The sequence below is a fragment of the Rhinolophus ferrumequinum genome, chromosome 11 (genome assembly GCF_004115265.2).
Source record: "Rhinolophus ferrumequinum isolate MPI-CBG mRhiFer1 chromosome 11, mRhiFer1_v1.p, whole genome shotgun sequence".
Taxonomy (NCBI): domain Eukaryota; kingdom Metazoa; phylum Chordata; class Mammalia; order Chiroptera; family Rhinolophidae; genus Rhinolophus; species Rhinolophus ferrumequinum.
The window spans coordinates 48,536,563-48,557,716 of NC_046294.1; the positions used below are offsets into that span (position 1 = coordinate 48,536,563).

General features: G+C 49.4%; 1 protein-coding gene across 12 annotated transcripts in view; it reads left to right on the forward strand.

Moving 5' to 3' along the window:
- Window positions 1–4,088: 4,088 nt before the first annotated feature.
- The window catches only part of P2RY6 (pyrimidinergic receptor P2Y6), a 33,690-nt gene continuing 16,624 nt past the window's right edge, over window positions 4,089–21,154 (forward strand). For 4 of the 12 annotated variants that reach the window (XM_033119030.1, XM_033119036.1, XM_033119032.1 and 1 more), the window contains exon 1: window positions 13,298–13,393. The gene's annotated coding sequence lies outside the window, so the exon portion shown is untranslated. Of the gene's footprint in view, window positions 4,221–13,268; window positions 13,394–21,154 lie in introns of those variants that run through there. The other 8 variants (XM_033119031.1, XM_033119035.1, XM_033119040.1 and 5 more) reach the window with 7 other exon arrangements.

Below are 21,154 nucleotides of genomic sequence, written 5' to 3' on the forward strand. Positions count from 1 at the left end.
CACAAAGTTGGTATTATCAAACTCTTTAATTTTTGCTAATTTGATGTATGTGAAATTGTACTTCACTGTGGTTTTGACTGAAATTTCTTTGGTTAATAGTGAAGTCAACACATTTTCATATGTGTATTTGCCATGCTTGCTTTCTCTTTTGTGAAGTGCCTGTTTGTGTCTTTTGCTCATTTTTCTATTAGGTAGTTTGGCTTTTTCTTACTGACATTTAGAAGTTATTTATATATGCTGAATAATAATCCTTTGTCTGCCATATGTGTTGCAATTATCTTCTCTCAGTTTGTGGCCTGTCTTTTCACGTGTGTGTGTGTGTGTGTGTGTGTGTGTGTGTATTTGGATTGAGAATTTTAAAAATTTCATTGTACTTGAATTTATCAATTTTTTCCTTCATGATTTTTTTTCTTTTTTGTTGTTTTTGTTAAAGAAATTCTTCCTTAATCCTGGCACATAGTAGGAACTCAATAAATGTTTGTTGATTACAAGCTGTGATAGAAGACAAAAGGAAGGGTTGGCTTCTGTCTCAGTGCTGTAGGGGCTGATCTGAGCGGATGGGCTGATTCTTCACGGAGACGAGGACATGGGGAGATTATTGTAGAGAAGAGGGGACTTCAGTAATTGAAGGGGAGATGTTCAGGGAGCGATAGGTCTGGGGTGCAGGAGAAAGGCTGGGCTGGAGGTAGAGTAATTTAAAGAGAGTCACTGCCATCCCCCAGGGCAAATGTACAGAGTGAGCAAAGAAGATGGGGGGACAGATCCCTGGGAGTAATCTGGGAAGGAGGACCCAGAAGGTTGTTGCAGGGGCCACATGTAGGGACCTCTTGACAGTGTCCATGTAGTGACTTCTTGTGTACTCCTTCTGTGGCGTGGAGCTCCCTGGGTCCTTGGAGGGGCCATTTTGGGGTGCTCTGGAGGCAGAGACTAGATAAATGGGCAGAGGACTGCAGAGGAGGTAACTCTTCCCCAGCTGTTGGCAGGAAAGGGAAGAGAGGGGGGCAGTACCTGAAGGTGGTAGCTCCAAGGCAGGGCTTATGGAGATGCTGGAGCATGTTCATAGTGTGATACCCCAGAAGGAATATATCTGCCAAGAAGAAAAACTCATGATTAACTGGGCCTAAATTCATAACCAGACTCTAGGAGCCATTGTTGACAGAGGACTCTCATGAACTCTGCATTTCAGGGAAAAGCTACAGACTGAGCTGCCGGCCTCCTGCACTGTGTTCCTGCTGTTCAGTCAACCCTTATAAGGGAGTTCCTGACATCTTCTTTCAATCAATAGGACTGAGACCTGCCCCATCCAATTAGAACTGTGCAGCTTACTCATAGATGTATGTCCTCATTTGGATCTATAGTGATCAATCAAAACAGCTCCATAGCAACCAATCAGAACACACAATTCCAATCAGGACTGTGACATTTCGACCAATCAGACTGCAGATTTGGATTCCTCATTTGCATAAAATTGGATCAATTGGGAACTTTCTCTATAAAAGGTGTCCTTCCCTTTGTCTTGGAGGAGGAGCGCACTTTTGGTTTCCACCAGAGGCTGCGTATCCCCATTTGCAAACTGTTCATCTGACTAAAGTTTCTCCTTTTTCCACACCCCAGACTGGGGACTACTGTTGGCATTAGATTGGTGGCAGTGAACTTTTGTTGACAATAGGCCAGCAGGGAAGGAGACCAGGAGAGAATGAGGTACCTGAGGGCACGGGGGCTTGGCTGCAGATGTAGGTGTAGAAGAGCAGCTCTGGGCACAGCTGGGGCTTTCACCTCAGGTGAAAAAAGGGCCACCTCTTGGAGAGGCTGCTGCTGAGCAGAGAGGTTAGAGGCAGGAACTTAAGTGAGCCCCCTGCGTGGAGCCTGGCCTCAATCTTAATGTCTGCCTGACACAGGGAAAAGCCAGTGATCACTGGTAAGGGAATTTTCTCTAGTGAGTCAAGTAGAGGGTGGGGTCAGTAGCTAAGATTGGGGTTTCAATGAGTTAGGGTTTATGGAGAGGGAAGATTTGGAAGGGCCACCATGAAGGGAGAGGGGAGAATTTCCCTAGGTGAGGATTTCTAGGGTCCCAAGTCCACTGAGTCACAGGCAAACACCTTTTTTCCACCAAAGGCTGGCCCTTGAACCAGACAAGGCCTGACCTCAAGGCCCCTTCAGTTAGGGAGAGGTGGCCACAGCCACAGCCCATGGCACCAAACCATGGGTCTGTCCTCAGATCTCTATCCCCCACTATATCCCCCACTATCTTCTCCCAGACTATGGAATAGCCTCCTAGCTGGGCTCCTGCTGTCACCTTGTCCCTCCAAACCATCCCTCATTCTCCTTCTAGTAGCCCGAGGGATATATTAAAATGCGATCTGATTATGTCATTGCTGCTCTAAATGCTTTGGTGACTCCCACAGCTCTTCAGACAAAGGCTAAAATCGTGACCATTGCCATAAGGCACTGCTGGGCTGGCTGCTGCTGCTCCTGCAGCCCCACCTCTAACCATGCCTCCTGGCTTGTGGGGGCATCCCCACCTCTGGCCGTGCTTCATTTCCTGGATTGTGCCAAGTGCAATTTCATCTGCCTGGGACTCTCCTCTCCTCACTGTCACCTGGCTGAGGCCAACTTCTCACTCTGGTCTCAGCTTAAGTGGCATTTACTCTGGGAAGTCTCCCCAAATCTCCCAATTTAAACTAGATGACTCCCCACCCACCCCCATTATAATCTCTCCTCTAACCCTCCACTTTTCCTTCTTAGCACTTACTGCGGTGTGTAATTATGTATAAATGTATGTGACTATGTGTTTAACATCTGTGTTTCCCACCAGATTATAACTCCATGAGGCCAGTGCTATTTGGACTGTCTTGTTCAGGTGCATCCTCGGTGCCTAGCACAGAACCTGGCACATAGTAACTCAATAACTATTGAATAAAAGCTGCACTGGTAGCCAACAGGAGGGGCTGGTTTGTCTGAGAGCTACAGATCAGGGAAGGTTTCAGGGATGAGGGAATTGGAGGCCATTGTCCATAGGAGATATTAGGAGATAAAAGAAGAAAGGAAAGGGGAGAGGCATGTAGACATTGATGAGCACCAACTATGTGCCAGGTGCTGTCCCTTCACACTATCCTGACACTCACCATCCCCAGCATCATTTCACCCCACATCCCATCTCTAGGTCACCCCACCTGAGGTAAAATAATCTCCCTGAACCTCAGTTTTTTAATCTGTAAAATGGATTTGTAGCACCAAGCTCCTGGGATTGTTATGAGGATCTGGGAGCAGTATATGGTGTGGAAAGTACCACCAACCCACTCTATAGGGAGGGGTACTTGGGCTCTGGCGTCAGACTGCCTGGGTTCAAATCTCATGTCTGTCATTTTCTAGCTGTTGATCATGGGCAAGTCACTACATCTCTCTGTGCCTCAGTTTGCCCACCTGTGAAATGGGGCTAAGAACATCTCTGGAATTGCTACGGTGATTAAATAAAGTTACTATTGAAACACCTAGCACAGTGCCTGGCATATAGTAGGTGCTCAAGAAATAACAGGGCTCAGCCAGATGGCTCAGTTGGTTAGAGCTCGAGCTCTCAACAAGGTTGCCGGTTCAATTCCCGCATGGGATGGTGGGCTGTGCCCGCCTGCAACTAAGATTGAAAACGGCAACTGGACCTGGAGCTGAGCTGTGCCCTCCATAACTAGATTGAAGGACAAAACGACTTGGAGCTGATGAGCGCTGGAGAAACACACTTTTCCCCAATATTCCCCCCAAAATTAAAATAATTAAAGAAAGAAAGAACACTTAGTATCATGCCTCCCTCTCGGTCACCATCCAGGACCATAGAATGTCAGAGCCGAAAAGACCTGAGGAATCACCACTTAAGCCACTGGCTCTCAATACAAACAGGAAACTGAGGCCAGGGAAGGGTAGGAGTTGCCAGAAAACCTGGGCTGGAGTTCAGGGGTCCCGGTCCCAGCCCATAGCGCTGTCCCCCGACGCCTGTTTCCTCAGGGGCTGGCAGTCCAGCCCGCTCCTGCCTGCACGTGACTCCCACGGGGGGGGAGCAGGGGGGGGCGGAGGCCGCCTGGCCACACCCCCTCCCCACCCCTTTGGTGGACGCTGGGGGCCGGAGCTGCAGCCGCTGCGAGTGCTGCCCCTCGGTTTGTGGGTTTGCCTGCCAGCGACGGAGCAAGTGACGTCCCAGGCCCAGTGCCGGCTGGTGCTGCGCAGCCCAGGTAAGGGCTGTGTGGGACGGGGTACCCGGGGGCAGTAGGTGCAGGGCGCGGGGACGAGGTAGGTCTGCCCAGTCCCGGCTCACGTCGCTGCCTGTGTGGAGTGTGGAGTTTCCGGGGGTCTGTGTGTGTGTGTGTGTGTGTGTGTGTGTGTGTGTGTGTGTGTGTGTGATGTGGGCAGAAGGTAAGAGATTGGTATGGGCAATGTGTGTGTGCCGGGTTGTAGTCAGTGTGTGGTGTGTGTGTGGTGTGCCCAGGCAGTATAACCAATGGATTGTGCTGTGTGTCAGCGTGCAAGAAGTGTGTGTGGTACCTATCTATAGCCCTGGGTGATTGTGGCAAAGTAACTTAGGTGCTCAGTGTGCGTGCCCTTGGTGTGTGTACGCTGTGTTGGGAGCCGTGCCACTTTGGTGCATACATGTGTGTTGTGCAAGTTGTTAAATGTGGGTTCTGAGTGTGACACGTCCATTGCCCTGTGAGGTGTGCTCAACCAGGTAATGGAGGTGAGAAGCATTTGTGCATCTGTTACCACTGACAGAACGTTTCCCATGACCCTGGGATTGTTCTGACTTTTACACCCAGCACCCCTAAGAGCTTGGGAGAATGAAACCTCACCCCGGATCTGGGTGGAGGAAGTGCAAATAGTGCCAAGCTCCCACACACACACATGCACACTCTCAGGAAGCTTCTATTACTCTTCAAATTTCATGTGAATTTTGCTTTCCTCTCTGTAATGTAAAAATATCATTCTGATAAGTTACCATCCAGTGAGTTGACTCAAGACTTAGTGACGAGCCGGGTTTATCCTGAGGCAGGAGCCCTCTGGCACCTGTGCAGTAGGAGTCTCCTGCCTGTCCTCCAAGCTGGGACGGCAGGACCCGGAGCTCCTGAGGGAGTGTGGTTGGTGTGAGGTTGTGCTGTGTGAGCATGTGTGCAGCACAGTTGTGTGGTAGGAAGCTGGAGTTGTGTAAGGCCGTGTGTACTGTGTATGAAGGAAGGGGTGACAGTGGTGTGGGGGGGTGTCCTGCATGGGGGACTGCGGTGATGTCTATCTAGGTCATTTCTAGTGCAGGGGCAGGGGAGCTGGCTTCTGGAGAGGAGCCTTGGCCACCTATGAGGTTCTCACCTTTGCTTCACTGGCTGGGCAAGAAGAGGCTGCCGGACCCCTGAAGACCATAGGGAAGGGGGTTCCCATAGCAGGTGACCTCCTGGAACTGTCAAGGTGGTTCTGTTGTCCAGACTTGGTTTAAATTCCAGCTTTGTACATGAAGGATTTGGGGCAAAATCTCTTTGCGCCTGAGTTTCTTCCTTCATAAAATGGAGATGTTAATAGTTGCCTTGTAGGGTTATTGTAACAACTGAGTGGCTGGATATGAAGTGCTTGGCACAGTCTCAGGCACATAACACCCTCATCACCCTTAACAGCTGGTGATAAAACTATGATAATCACAGAAGTCCCCCCTGAGGAGTGGGTCCCTGCCCACCCAGGAACCATCAATTCTCACAGAACCAATGATTTCCCGTGAACTGGGCAGGCAGGAATCTGAGAATCTCCCCGTTTAAGTCTGTCTGGGGGATCCATTCCTGTCCCCAGGCTCTATCATTGTGGAACTCTCAGTGACGATCTGGCTTCTGGGACGCTTCAGTCTGAAGTGGGAAGATGCCAAGCCCCTGGCAAGGCCTGGGATGGGGCATGGGAGAGAGGCTGGGGAGAAGTGCAGGGGCAGCGGGGGCGTGGATAGAGGCCTCTCCCAACAAACACCAGAGAACAGAAAAATGCTGGCCTGTGCCATTGAGTGTGTGTGTGTGTGTGTGTGTGTGTTGTGTTGTGTTGTGTTTGGGGACTGGCGGGGGCAGGGGTGCCCTCTGCCTGAAATGAGGACAGTCAAAAGGAGCAGGAGCAGGGATGTGAGCTCCCGCAGCCACGGCGGGCTCTGTGAGCTGAAGAGAGGCTGCAAGTCAGAGTTAGAGCCGGCGGGTCTGAGCGCAAGGCTGAAGTGGACCAGGAGCTTCGTTTTGGGGGGAAAACATTTGCGTTGGCAGAGCAAGAGCCCTGTTCTTGGTGACATCATTGCATCAGTTTAGAGAAGGTGCCTGGAGGCCCCAGAGGATGAGGAGACATAAAAGGCAGTGTTGGGAGCTGTGGGAACATATTTAGGGAGGGCACCTAAATATATCTGCTGTGGTGGCAGGGTGCTGTGATGGGCCGGCAGCAAGACTTGGGCCAGGGCAGAGGCAGATCACTGTCCCCAGTGTCCCCACTGTCCCCAGGCAAGGAGTCTTCAGCCCAGAGGCCCTGAGAGTTGCTCCTGGAGGTCTGGAGGATGGACCGCTGACGAGCAGCAGGAGGCTGGCCCAGCCCCCAGCGGCAGGGTGACACTGCCAGCTCTCTCTTCTCAGCTGTCAAGGAGGTGGGACAGAGGGATGTTGACATCACTTCTGGCCCAGATTTCCTTGCATCCACAATTCCAGTTATAATTGTTTATGATTCTATAGCCCTACTTCTAAGAGTCTATAATCCCAACTCAAACATTCTAAAAGTCTGCAATCCAAACTCTAACGTTCTGGATGCCTGCTGTAACATTTCCTGATTCCAGTTCAAATGTTCAAGGATTCGGACCCCAGCTCTGGCAGCCTGACACTTTCAAGGTTATAAACTACCAGAGAAAGTCTACTGGAGATCCCTTCTGCAGAATTATTTGAGAAGCCCCAGGAAAGGTCCTTTCACAGCCAGCCACAGCCATTGTAGCTTCTCTATAGAGTGAAGGAACTTCCCTTCTGAAGTGGCCACATGCTCCTTGGATGGGTGACTGTGAACCCAGGGGCCCCACCTCATCCAGACAGTGGAGGTGCTCAGAGCAGCTGTGGTTCTTAAGGGAGGATGGCACAGGAGAGGGAAGGTTAGGGTAGGGTGTAGATTGTCATCAGTCCCCTCAGGATAAGGGATTTGTGGGGTCATTCGGTTTTTTTCTGGAGGGGACATGGAGAGGAAGAAGAGAGAGAAAAAGAAATGGGGCTGAGAAGACCCCAAAGGCAAACGTCATTCTGAGAGACACTCCAAACACCTTAGGTTGTAGAAAGACTGCTGAGGTGTTAACACAAGCAGCACCATGAATGTACAATCGTGTTGGAATTCAGCGTGGTCTGAGGAGCGGGGAGCTGATGGCCAGTCCCAATCCGGACACGTCACTATCCCTCTTCAGACCTCACTTTCCTCGTCTGACGCATTGGCCCCCAGGACTAAAACTCCCTGACCTCTCTTTCATACCACTGAGGACGTCAGCGCTGTTGTGGGATGCCTGGTCCTTGGACTAATCTGTGAACGTTAGTCAAATGGATGAGGAGTGAATGAATAAACGAAGGATCAAATGAAGAGATGTGAAAGTACAGCCCAAGGCACCAGGATGGTGATCCCTCTTCCACTCTTCCTCACGCAGCCTCAGTCCACATGTGAGAAATTGATCCCAGAACTAAAAGAATTAGGGGGGCTTGTCCTCTGGAAGAACCCAGGATTGGCGAACAGTTTAAGAGATTGGGGGGGACCTCCCGGGTGTCACCCCTTGCCCTGCAGCATGTCCACTGCCAGCCCCGCCCTGAGCCCTGGGCAGCAGGCCTGTGGATTCCCGATGCCGTCCGTGATTATTTGCCCAGGATCACCCCCCACCCAGCCCCTGAGCGGATGGTTGAAGGAAAGAACTGTAGCTTCGTGGGGGTGGGGTCTGTGGTAACCAGGAACCCCCACGAGGTTGGTGGAAGAGGAGGCCAGAAGGGTCCTGGGCCCCCGGGCTGTGTGAGGCAAGGTGAAGGTGGGAGTGGCCTGTGTCTGAGCAGGTACTGGAATGAATAAAGAGGGTGGCAGGTGGCACACACTTACCAGGCACCGACTGTGAAGCACTGTGCCCCGTCCTTATCTGGTGCTCTCTGTCCTCCAGCTACTCCGGCAGAAAGGAGGGATGTGGGTTCATCCTCGGCTTCTTCCTCCATTTCTCCGTCTTCCTCACTTCCCCCATGCAGTTGTCAAGCCCCATTGAACCTGCCTCCCAAATGTCTCTCCATTGGTCCCTTGTCTCCATCTCAGTGACTCTGGCCCAGCTCTGGACTCCTCACAACCTCACCACCACCTGCAGCCCAATTCTTCCCTCCTTTTAACTTTGGCTGCCAGGAAGCTCAGCCACCATCTTAGTTTAGGTTTCTGCTGCTGCCTCTAATAAGATCCTGTGGCTTATGTGGCGAGTGTCTGGACTCCAGAGTTGTAAATTCTAAAGCAATCAATAAGTAACACCTGGTAGATCCTAGATTCTTAGGAGGCGGTCCACTGGCTCCTTGGGTTTTCACTTTTCTTTATTGCCTCGCCCATCACACTGACCCCACCAGACATGAAGATACTGCTGCTGAATGGGGCAGTGTATTGGTTCAAAGCACTGAGTTCAAACCCTGGTTCTGCTACTACTAGCTGGGAGATGCTTGGGTAAGTTACTTAACCACCCAGGTGCCTCATGTTCCCATCTGTAATATGGGGATAATAATGGTAGCTACCTTATAAGGCCGTGTGAGTTTTAAATGAGATAGTATAAGCACGGGTAAGCACTGTGTGTTTGCCAGTGTAGTTATTATCCGAATGTGTCGTAGCCATCCTGGGAGGGCTGGCAGGAGAAGAGGCTGGCTCTGTATGGAATGTTCTATGCCAGTGCTTCTCAAATGTCAGTGTACATATCAGTCCCTGGGGTCTGAGACAGTAGGTCGAGGCAGAACCTCAGAGTGCATTCCTGACATACTCTCGGACATGCCAGAGCTTCTGAGCAGAGTTCACACTTTAGTCTGTATGGTGGAGTCTTAGGTCAGGCTATGGCTGGGATCCATTGCAGAGATCCAGAGGGGAATGAATGGAGGAGCCTGGGACTGGTGCCCCCCTCCTCCATCCTGAAGCTCTGAGAAGGCTGGACTCTGAGACAAGATGCTCTTCTTCACCAGTAGGTCACCAGCACTCAGAAGAGCTCAGTGGATTCAATGAGTGAATGAACCAAAAATTGAGTGAAATAAGGGCTCCAGGGGGGTGGCTGTGCTTCCTCTTCCTGGGAATAGCCCTGTCCCCTCTAAAACTCCACTTACTCACATTCCGCCCTTTAAGCTTCCAAATCTGGAGATTAATTAGCCTGAAGCCTCACTTTAAACTGGTGACAAACAGGGCTGGTGGCTGGCCAGGCAGGTCAGGGACCGCATTCCCAAAGGGACCTTTGCCTGCTTTCTTGGAGCATTCTGGCCAGGGCTTGTGTAGGAGGATGGCTAGAGAGGACAAGCCATCTGTATCCTTGGTAACCCTTTGGAGGAAGGCAAGGAAGGGCCCAGGCATCTGAGGACTCAGCTCTTCCCCTCCATCTCTTTCCTGGTTCTGAAGGTTCTTTGTGTGAAACTCACTGACGAGCTGTGCAAGCGCCCTTCCTGGGCTGCATGTGGATGCACACTTAATGTGCGTGCACGTGTGCATGATGGGAGTGGTGTGCTTCCGGGTATGGCAGGTGCCTGGGCATATGCACGTGTGTGGACCTGTGTGAGTTATATGGAGTTACATCAGGCTCTGGGTATGCAGTGCACACACCTGTGCGGGATTGCACCCATGGGCACGAACTCTTTCCTCCTTTGCCAGGTCTCTGTGGTCCCTCTGTGCTTTCCTGCATGGGAAACAGCAGACCCCAGACTCTGGACAGAGCAAGGTATCCAGGTGGCAGAGAAGGAAAACTGAAGTGCAGCAAGAGGGACCAGCCTCCCCCATCTGAGGGCCTACCAAGCCTGCTGCCTGCAAGCCCGAATGGGGCAGCATCCTTCGGGATCTGATCTGAATCCCAGAGGGACCAAGTCTCTTCCCTCAGACTGGGGCCAGATGGTCTCCCGTTTCAGACAGAGGGCCAAGGGTAGTGTTTCCCTCCTGACTTCTGGAAGCAGCAAGGGACCAATGGGCAGTGACCTTGGGTGCCCGGATGTGGGCGAAACCATTCCTGCCAGTCCCTGGCTCACAGAGACCCTTCTCAGTCCTTGACTCACATGGACAGGAATAGCTCCATTCTGCAGCTGGGGAAACCACGGTTCAGAAAGTGGTGAGACCCACCCACTGGAATGGCCCAAACTATACTGTGAGCCTAGCCCAAGGCCAGGAGGGGTGACTCTGAGACCCAGCTGGCAGTGGCTGCGTGGGGATGGGGCCTCTAGAAACGGGGTTCTAGGGTCAGACTGGCAGAAAGTCGGTGAGCATGATACAAGGACATGTGGGATGTAAACTGTCAAGTGCTTACCTACTGTACGGGAGCTGAGGGGTTCCTGCTGGGGACAGAGGGCAGGAGGGTGGCTGTGGAGGGGTCAGTGCCCACAGGCAGTGGGGGTCTGAGGACCCGTGGAGGCAGGGCTTCAGCCTTAGGCATACACCAAACCCTGCCAACACCCACTCCATCTCCTATACCCCCACAGGTGCCTATACCCAGGGCTGAACTGGGAGAATTTGAGCCCTAGTTAATACTCTAAGCCTTCCTCCTTCTGTCTAACTGTTTTTGTTGCTGGGGAAAATAAGGAGCCTGCAGTGACCAGGAACCCCACAAATCTCTCACGGCATCTGGGCCAGATTGTGGCAAGGATTGCCAAGCCTGTGAAAACAAGGCCTGTAAACTGGGGGTTTGCAGGCTCCCCAGGAGTAGGCATGTGTGTGCATATGTATACACTACATGCAGAGGCACAGGCCCAGGCAAACGCACGTGTAAACAAACATCACACTCCAGGCCCACTTGCACAGACACACACACATGCCGTACACATATTGGTGCAATTCCAAACACGTGTGAGTACACGTGCATCTTCCAGGTCAGACCCACACACGGCTGACACCCTGCATGCAGACGTGTGTACCTGACATCCATGCAGTTCCGTGCTCTCCCAGCCTGAGGGCCTGAGGGGGACGGGTGACCCTCACAATTATCTCAGGCCGATACCTTCTCCTCCCGGAATAAGCTTGCCCAGGCTGCCAGCTTTGTCCCTTCCCATCTCTCCCTCCTCACCTTCTCACTACAAGGACAGAGGAGGGGCCCTTCCTGTCAGCCGCCTGCCAGCTGCTTAGTGGCTTTGTCTTTTCTGAAGAACGGGTTCTGTGGAATTTCCACTTATTTTCCATCAAGGGTCAAGGGCTTTGCTTGGGGAACTGCCTCAGGGCTTTGCAAGCAGAGGCTGGTTTTCAGTGAGCAGGGATATTGAACATATAACACCCCCTGTCGTCTGGGTAGCTCCTAAGTTTTGCAAACTGCTTTCTTGCCAGTGTCTTGCTCATTCTTCACGACAGCCCTGAGATGTAGGTGCTTACATTTCCTCCATTTGATAGATGAACGAACCATCTATCAAATGGGATGGGACCTGCCTGAGGTCCCACAGCAAGATGAGGCATAGTGGACCAAAACTCTCGGTCTCCTGAGCTTGGGCTTGGGGGAAATGGCTTTAGCATCCTGGGGCTTAGAGAATGAGAGCTGGCAGGATGGGGTAGGGTGGGCCCAACAGAAAAGCGCCTCATCTTCCTTTACCAGGAGCTGGCTGAGGACCCAGACAGTCCATCACAGGCCAGCACTCTGCTGTGAGGCTCAGCCCTGAGTCAACCCTTGTGCCATGCCAGAGGAGAGGGCAGGAGGACACTTTGCCTTGCTGTGTGATCCAGGCCAGTCTCTAACCCTTTCTGGACCCAGAGTCCTCTCGCTGCACTGGAATATTGGGGTTGATTGGAGGATGTGCTCCCTCTCTGAGCCTGCAGATGGGGCTTCCGCAGGGCTGTGAGCAGAAGGCAGGCCCAGGATGCTCCATGCCTAAGTCCTGGTGGTCCTGAGCCGTGCCCAGGAAGCCCTGGCCTTGGTCCCTGGCCTACTGCTGAGATCCACCAAGGCAGGGCCTGACACAGAGTGGGAGCTCAGGAACTGGGGTCTCCTTCAGGCTAGACGGGAGACGGTGCTGTGAGAAGAGGACCCAGCAAATCCCCATGGTGTCTGTCCAGCCCATCTAAGAGTGCAGCCCTCTGGCTCTCTGCCCCTTCCTTTCTCTTACGTTTCTCTATAGCTCTCATCATTACCTGACCTGCTATATATCAGGGGTGCCAAAAAAAGTATACATGTGACTTCTATTCATCTTTTGTTATCGGTATATATCGAGTATTACAATTTTAATACAGTTTTTTCCTTACTTAAATGTGTATACATTTTTTGGTATCTTCTGTATTTATTCATTAACTAAAATAAACTAGTCTCCACTACTAGAATATAGGTTTATAAGGGCAAGGACTTTGTTTTATGCTCTCAAGTGCCTTGAACGTTACCTACACAGAGTGGGTGCCCAATAAGTACCCATAAAAAAGGAGGAGGGGGAAAGAGGGAGGACTTAGCTTGTGGATACGGGGAAGCTCAGGTCCCCATTGGCCCGAGGCAGACTCACCCTGGCTGGCTTCTCCTCATCAAGCCCAAGCTCAAGGATGGATTGGGGATGGTGACTTGGCTCAGCCTTTTGTCCCCACGTCACCCTCCATCTGAGGAGCCATCCTCAGTTCCCAAGGGGAGAGGGTGGCATCTGGACCCATGGAGCCAGAGCCTCAGACCACAGAGCCGTCAATCTCAGGATCTCAGCCTCTCTTAATGGACCTTCCAGGCACTGCTGAGAAAACCAGGTTAGTTATTCCCTGTGGCAGCAAAGAGCAGGACCAGGACACTCTCCAGACTTGTGAAAGGCCAAGAGTGGGCTGAGGCATGGGGTGGACAGGAGGAGAAGAATGGTCACCCAGTGAGTGCCTACCCTGTGCCAAGCCCTGGTCCTTAAATGTCATCCCACTCGACCCTCCCCACAGCCCTCGGGGCTGAGCTGATGAGCACACTCAGGGTGAAGTGACTGCTCGCTTCTGGGTAGGGGCTGAGTCAGCCTTGGTGGTAGGGACTTGAGCTGGAATGTTCTTGGGATTTGGGTCCCAGCCCTGCCGCTTGCCAGCTCTTTGCTGCAGCAAGTTACTTCCCCTCCTCGCATTTCTCAGTTTCCTGCTGCCTTCTGGGACTTGTGTGAGACATGCACGTGACAATTTGTGGCACAAGGACTAGCTAGCAGTAGGGGCTGCTCCGGGAGTCAGAATTTGCTCCAACACCTCACAGACCAACGTGGAGCTCAGTAACTCTGGGGTGAGTGCTCTGGGTCAATACTGGGAGGATGTCTGAGCCCCCACCTCCTCTCAGAGCTCCTGTGCAATCCACCGTGGCTCATCCAGACAGGAGAACAGACTCAGGGTGGGGAGGGTTCTCCTGCTTTCCTCCGCCTGGTTGTGTCTGGAGCCTGCAGGCTGCTCAGCGTGGAGGGCAGAGGAGATGGGGGCCGGCTGGGCCGTGGTGGAGGAGTAGAATAGCGGAGGCAGGACGGAAGGCACATCAGCCTGGGTGTGAGTCCGGAGTGGTACAGGACACCTTTCCTCTCTGGGCCTCAGTTTCTGACTCTGTAAAATGGTAAGACAGTGATCTCTCCCTGAGTATTTGATAACTGTCAAGTGTTGCCTGTTGGTGGTGAGGGTCCCTAGGGGAGGAGCCTGTGGCAGGAGAGGCTAGGATGATGAGGTGGCCGGATAGGAGTCCCCAGAGGAGGACTTTGGGAAGCTCTGGCCTCTGCCATCCCTGCAATATCTGAGGACAGTTGACCCCACGTGACCAGTGGGGAAAGTGTGTCCCGGAGTCTAGGTATGGCTTGCTAAAGGAGAACAAAGCAGGGTGAAATAAGTATATCTGGGGGAGCTGGGGTAAAACTTTTCTGGGGTTTCCATTGCTTTTCAACTTCCACTGACACCACCACGGGAGAAGAAAATGGAGGTGGTACAGTCCATTGGATGGGCCCTGGCCTCTTGAAGATATCTGGGATTTACATCTCTTGCCAGCTTGAGAATTGCCAGCAATTCAGGAACACTCTCTCCACCCCTCAGTATCAAATGAAGTGATAAATAAGAAGGCTCTTTGCAAACTATAAAATGCTGTGCCTCTAATGGTACCTCTGCATGTGTGTACAAGCCCTTGGGTGTGTATGCACGAATGAGAATGTGCATCTTTTGAGTGTGTGTGCACGTGTGTGTGATGTGTGTGAGTGCACACGTTCCCCTGGCTTGGTGTGCTGGAGTAACTCCACACTGCCCAAGGCTCCTTGTTTGGCTGGGACTTCTCTCCTCTAAACTTCTTACAATCATTTCTCGTGTTTCCTCGCTGGTTCTTAGTTTACCAGAAAGGGAGCGGGCCGTGGTCCGGAAACCTAGCAGTTGTCTCTGAGCCTGCCTGACTCTTCTCCCCTCCTGCCCACCCTCACCTCATCCTGTGGCTGTCCCTGGAGGCCCAGCTGCCTGGCGCTCCCACACAACCTGTTTTGCAGGGCTGGCAGCTTGCCTGGTTCCTCTGTGTAGCCCACCTGCCACCTGCCTTTCCCTCAAAGGCTCTGCTCTGGCAGCTCTCACACCATTGTCCAATTGACTCTTAGCAACATCCCAGCACCCCCCGGAGGTGCTCTTATTATTCCCATTTTACAAGCAAGGAAATGAAGACTCGGTGAGAAAAAATGGCTTTCCCAGAGATACCTAGCTAATTAGTGGCAGTTTTAACTCCTCCAGAACCCCCAAAACTTTATCCTTAACTGCTGTGGCCTACCTGGTGGGCATGTGGTGGCTGGTTGGCTGAATGAATAAATGAATGAAAGAACAAATGAATAAATCATTAGGTCAATATTGAGCTGAAAAGGAAGGTTAACTGATATTAACCATGGCTATCATTTATTAAGCACCTACTGTGTGCTAAGTGCTTCACATAAAAGCAAATGCAGCCAAAATTATTTGTTTCCCCATTTTGCAGTTGAAGAGGCTGAGGTTCAGAGAAGTTAAAGAATCTTGTCCAGTGTGGGACCTGAGATTCTAATGTGTCCTCCCTAGAGGAGGGGTGAGTAGGCAGAGCCTGTCAATAGGTTCCCCTTGCAGCAGAGGCAGTCAAGCCTCTCAGGAAGCTGTCTACAGCTCTTCCCAGTAAGACTTCACCCCCGCCCCTCCTGTCTCGGGAGCATTTCCCCATTTGTCTCTGAAATGGGTTTCTATTTCAGTCTGGGGTCGAGATTTTCTGGCCTAGCTCTGACTCTTCCTCTGATTCTAGACACGCCTAGTAAGGGCCAGTGCCCTGGCCTGGGACCCCTGTCCCAGGACCAGCCCTGTCGTTAAGAGCTCCTATGGGAGCGCACGTCTGCTCAAGATGAAGTTATGGGTCTGTGGAGATGGCCTAGGGACCCGGGGGCAAGTCGATCCAGCCCTCCGCTTAAAGAACTCATGGACTGCGTGGGCTAAGTCTAGTAGTCATGGCGTCCTGACTTGCAATGCAAAGCTTGTTTTCATGGCCTGGAACAGAGTGAGGGGCTGTCCTGTGGCCCCAGGAGAGAGCTGACCTGTGACATCTAGTAGGCAGATCTCAGCTCAGAGTGAAAGACATTGTCTCTGTCATGCCAGTGGGATGGGAACCAGCCATTTCAGGTCAGCCTGAAGTTCCCTGAGTACCTCCTGGGGGGGTGGAGTGGGGTGGGATGGGGTAGGGTGGGGTGAGCACTCTGCACCGGGGAAAAAAATCAGATGTTGAAATCAGAGCTGGGTTTGGATCCAGGTGCCAGCATTTACTGGCTGTGTGATCTCACACAAGTTATTTAACTTCTTGGAATCTCAGTTTCCTCATTTGTAAAATGGGGTAATAGAACCCACCTGACCCGCTCATGGAATGGATAAAATAAGACACATAACATTACTTGTAAGTTCTTAGGAAACCTTAGTTTACTTCCCTCTCCACCCTGGGGATTCCTTCGTCTATCCTCTAGGCAGCAGCTAGTTTGATGGTTGAGGCAAGAGACAAAATTTGTAAGAGGTTAGAATGAATCCTATAGACGTACCAATACTTGACATTATGGTGCACAGTCTCATTTCTCATGTCACAAAACGGAAATAGAAGCACAGAGAGGTTGATATTTGAGGCATCCTGAAATGTCTCTGTTGGAAAAAGTTGCCAAAATAAAGCAGATAATAGATTAAAATCTGAAGTCCGCAGCCTAGGTGCCCTGAGCAAGCCCGAAATCTCCCTATCAGACTCTCAGACTAGTTAGCGAAATTCCATTGAGGACCTATTTTGTGCCATGCCCACTCCACAGCTTTATTATAGATTTATCTTTAAATAATAGCAGCTACCATGAAAGGTTAATACTGTAACGTGTGTTTAATAAGAAGGGAAACTGAGACTCAGAGTGTTACATAACTTTCTCAAGGTCGTAGAGCTAATAGAAGCAGAGAGAGGATTCAGAACAGGTCTGTCTTGCCCTGAAACCCATGACTCTCCTACTCTATGGAGTACTTGTTCCACAAAAGATGTCAGGCCTCAGATCAGAAATATATAAAATAAAATGTGAAAATATGAATGACAACCAAAAAAAAAGAGCAATTAGGGAAATGCAAATCCAAATCTTATTATGATACCACTTTACACAATTAGGATGGCTATAATGAAAAGCTGACAAGAAGTGTTGATTAGGCTTTAGAGAAATTGGAACTCTCATATACTGTTGATGGGGATATAAAATAGTGCAGCCACTTTGGAAAACAGTTCGTCAGTTCCTCAAAAAGTTAAACATAGAGCTACTATATGACCCAGCAGTTCCACTCTTAGGTACACACCCAAGAAAATCAAAAACACACACTGATGCAAAAACTTGTACACAAATGTTCATAGCAGTGTTATTCATAATAACCCAAAAGTGGAAACAACCCAAATGTTCATCAGTTGATGAACAGATAACCAAAATATGGCCTATCCATACAATGGAATATTATTCAGCCATAAAGTGAAATTCTGCTCCATATTACAATATGGGTGAATCTTGAAAACTTTAGGCTAAGCGAAATAAGCCAGAAACAAAATGGCACATAAGATTCCATTTGTATAAAATGTCCAGAATAGGCAAAGCCACAAATATGGAAAGTAGATAAGTAGTTTCACAGGAAGGAGGGAGAGAGGAATAACTGCTAATGGGTACAGGGTTTCTTTGATGAAAATGTTCTGAAATTAGATAGTGGTGATTGATGCTTGCACAGTCTTGTGAATATACTAAAACCCACTGAATCGTACAGTTTGAAAGGGTGACTTTTATGGTAGGTGAATAACATCTTAATCAAAAAAAAAAATCAAAACAGGAGCAGGAATATAAAAGTTACACAGCAGGTTGGGACTAACTTTGATCGTAAGGTAGGAGAGCATGGGCACTCAACTATGAGCCTCCTAGCAGCTGGAACAAAGAAGGAGAAGCAAGAGGAAAGTGTCACCTCCTTAGGGAAACCAACTCTTCCGAGACTTAGCTCTAGGGCAAGATTCCCACAAGCCTGAGTTGGCTGACTATCGTAACAAATTGTCAAAAGCAGAAATTTCCTATATCTCCTACCTGAAATTCTGACTCAGCAATATCAAGGACTGTGAGGGGTGTGCGATTTTACCACACTTACCAGTGAGCCGGCTACAGTTTATGGGTGCTGGCAGAAGACATAAGTCTCTTAGTTAGAGACGAAGAAATGTGTTCCTCACAGCAACAGTAGCAGGGAGAATATCAGTATTAGCATTTGTCCCTCAAGGCCCAGTTCCCTCTTCTCACACTTAGATGTAATGGTCAGGGTTGTTTTTGTTTGTACATTTTTTACTGTCGTAAAATATACATAACATAAAATTCACCATTTTAATCTTTTTCATGGTAAAATATATGTGACATAAAATGAGCTGTTTTTATTCACAATCCCACCACATGTGTGGCATTTTTTCCTTCCTGACACCAACTCTGAAAGGTAGTAGCACGGACCCCACAGGTTAAGGGCTCAAACCCACAAAACTGCCCCCCTAATTCAGATGCCAGTTGCAAGTCCTGGGCTTCCTGTCCTTCTGACCAAATAGCTATTTATCGGGAGCTCCCACAACCCCTTTGTCAGGTTCAATAATTTGCTAGAGTGGCTCACAGAATGCAGGGAAGCCCTTTATTTACTACTACCACATTAGTATAAAGGATTCAAGTCAGGAACAGTCAAATGGAAGAGCTGCACAGAGCAAGGTATGGGGGAAGAGGCACAGAGTGGAGCTTCCATGCCCTCTCCGGGTACACCACCTCCCAGCACGTCTATGTGTTCCCCAGCCCAGATGCTCTCTGAATCCTCTTGTTTAGGGTTTTTTATGGAGGTTTCATTATGTAGGCATGACTGATGAAATCATTAGCCATTGGTAATTGAACTCAATCTCCAGCCCCTGTCCCCTCCCTGGAGATGAGGGGATGCGGCTAAAAGTTCCAAGACAAAATCAAGGTTTGGTCTTTCTGGCGACCAGCCCCCCCCCCCCACACACACACACACACACACACCTCCGCCATCTTGAAGTCATTTAGGGCCTGCCAAGAGTCAACTCATTAGAACAAAAGATGTTCCTATCACTCAGGAAATTCCAAGGGATTTAGGAACTCTGTGTCAAGAGCCAGGGACAAAGACAAATTACGTATGTATTTCTTGTACCACACATAAAATGTACCGTTTTCACCCTTTTGGATATATAATTCAGTGGCATTAAGAACGTTCACATTGTTGTGCAACCATCACCACTGTCCATCTCCAGAGCTTTTTCTTATCATCCCAAATTGGAACTCTATACCTATTAAACAACTTCCCATTTCTCCCCCCGTCAGCCCCAGGTAACCATTATTCTACTTTCTGTCTCCATGAATTTGACTATTTTATAATAGGATCTCATGTAAGTGGCACCTCACAGTGTTTGTCCTCTTACGTCTTGCTTATTTCACTTAGTATAATCTTTTCAAGGTTCATCCATATTGTAGCATTTCCTTGCTTTTTAAGGCCGGATAATATCCCAGTGTGTATTATGGCTATATCAATGTTTGTTTAACCGTTCTTTTGTTGATGGACAGTTAAGTTGTTTCTACCTTTTGCTTATTGTGAATAATGCTGCTATGAACATTGGTGTATAAATATCTGTTTGAGGCCCTGCTTTTAATTCTTTTCACCTAGAAGTGAAATTGCAGGATCTTATGGTCATTCTTGGGTGTTTGTTTTTTTGTTTGAGAAACCGCCACTGTTTCTCACAGCAGCTGCACCATTTTATATTCTCACCAATAATGAATAGGGTTCCTATTTCTCCACATTCTCTTCAACACTTGCTATTTCCTGGGTTTTTTTTTTTTTTTTTTTTTTGATAATAGACATCCTAACTAGTATGAGGTGTTATCTCATTGTGGTTTTGATTTGCATTTTCCTAATGATTAGTGACTTTGAGCATCTTTTCATGTACTTATTGGCCGTTTGGATATCTTCTCTGGAGAAATATCTCTTCAGGTTTTTTGCCAATGTTTGAATTGAGTTGTTTTTGTTGTGGTGGTTGCTGAGTTGTAGCAGTTCTTTATATATTCTGGATATTAATCCCTTATCAAAGATAAATGCTTTCAAATATTTTCTCCCATTCTGTGGGTTATCTTTTTATTCTGTTGATAATGTTCTTTGATGAAGAAACATTTTTAATTTTGATGAATTCTAATTTATCTATTTTTTTCCTATTGTTGCCTGTGTTTGTGGTGTCATATTGGTCAGGGCTGTTTTGCAAGTGACAAATGCTTGGGCAAGAAAGGTATTAGTTCATGTAAAGAAAGGGTTCAAGGTAGACCTAGATCAGACATGGCTAGATCCAGCAGTTACAATGATGCCATCAGTACTCTCTTTTTTCACCCTCTCTCCTGACTTCATACTGGCTTCCTAGGTTCCCAACCAACTTGTTTCCAGAAGCGCCAGGCTTCCAGGGCCCTCACAGCTACTAATCCTTGAGGAAAAGAGAGAGAACCTTTCATGCTAATTCTACCAAAATTCTTGGGGCAAACTCTAATTGCTTTTCCCTGAACCAATCACTAGTAAGAGGTCTGGATGGATACTCTGATTGATCAGCTCTGGGTCAGGTGCCCCCCTTGAATAAACAAGATTCGCATGGAATCGGGGAGGGGTGCCCCATTGCAAGAGTTGCTTGACAGATAAACATTCCTCCCCAGGAGGGGTCCAGGAACATGATAGGCAGCCAGAGTCATGAGATTCTACTTGAAAGTACATGTCTCACCTCAGACTTCTCATAAGGGACACTGAAAGAAGTAGAGGGAATCCTTTTAGTAGGTTCCTGAAGACTTCCTGGAGGAGGCAGCATTTGTGGACCCCTGTGACTGGCGGGAGGGTGAACCCAGGGCAAGCTGGGTCCCAGGCAGATTGGGCGGAGCATTAGGGGAGCTAAGTTTCCCTGCCACCTGAGAGCCTCCCTACCCCAGCCCTAGTGTATTGTAGGAGTTTAAAAGGTGGTCTCCAGAGCCGGACTGCCTATGTTCATAGCCCAGTAGCCATTCATTCTACCTGTGCCACTTTGGGCAAGTCAGCTAACCTCTCTGTGCCTTGGTATAAAATGGAGGTAATACTAGTCCAGTCTTACAGGGATTAAATGTAATGTACATCAGGCACACGGTAAGGTTCAATAATTGTATTATTATTAGTAGTAGTATTAGTAGTAGTAGTAGTAGTAGTAGTATTTGGGCTTCTTTTCCAACCACCTTTTCTGGTGCACTGGCCACTCCAGCTGTGTTCATCCACTTCCAGGTGTCTCCTCCAGCCTCTGCCCTTGCTGTTCCCTCTGTCTGAAATGTTTTTGCCTTCACGTGCACTTGGCCATTTCATTGCTGCCTCCTCCATGGAGACTTCTCTGCCCACAAAGCCATCCCTCCCTGCCTAGGCACCCTCCGGACTCTGCAGCACTGATGTCTGCCTTGGATTATGGACTTTCAGGTCCATGTCCCTTGTCTACACTGAGCCCCTAAGAGCCCGGCCTACA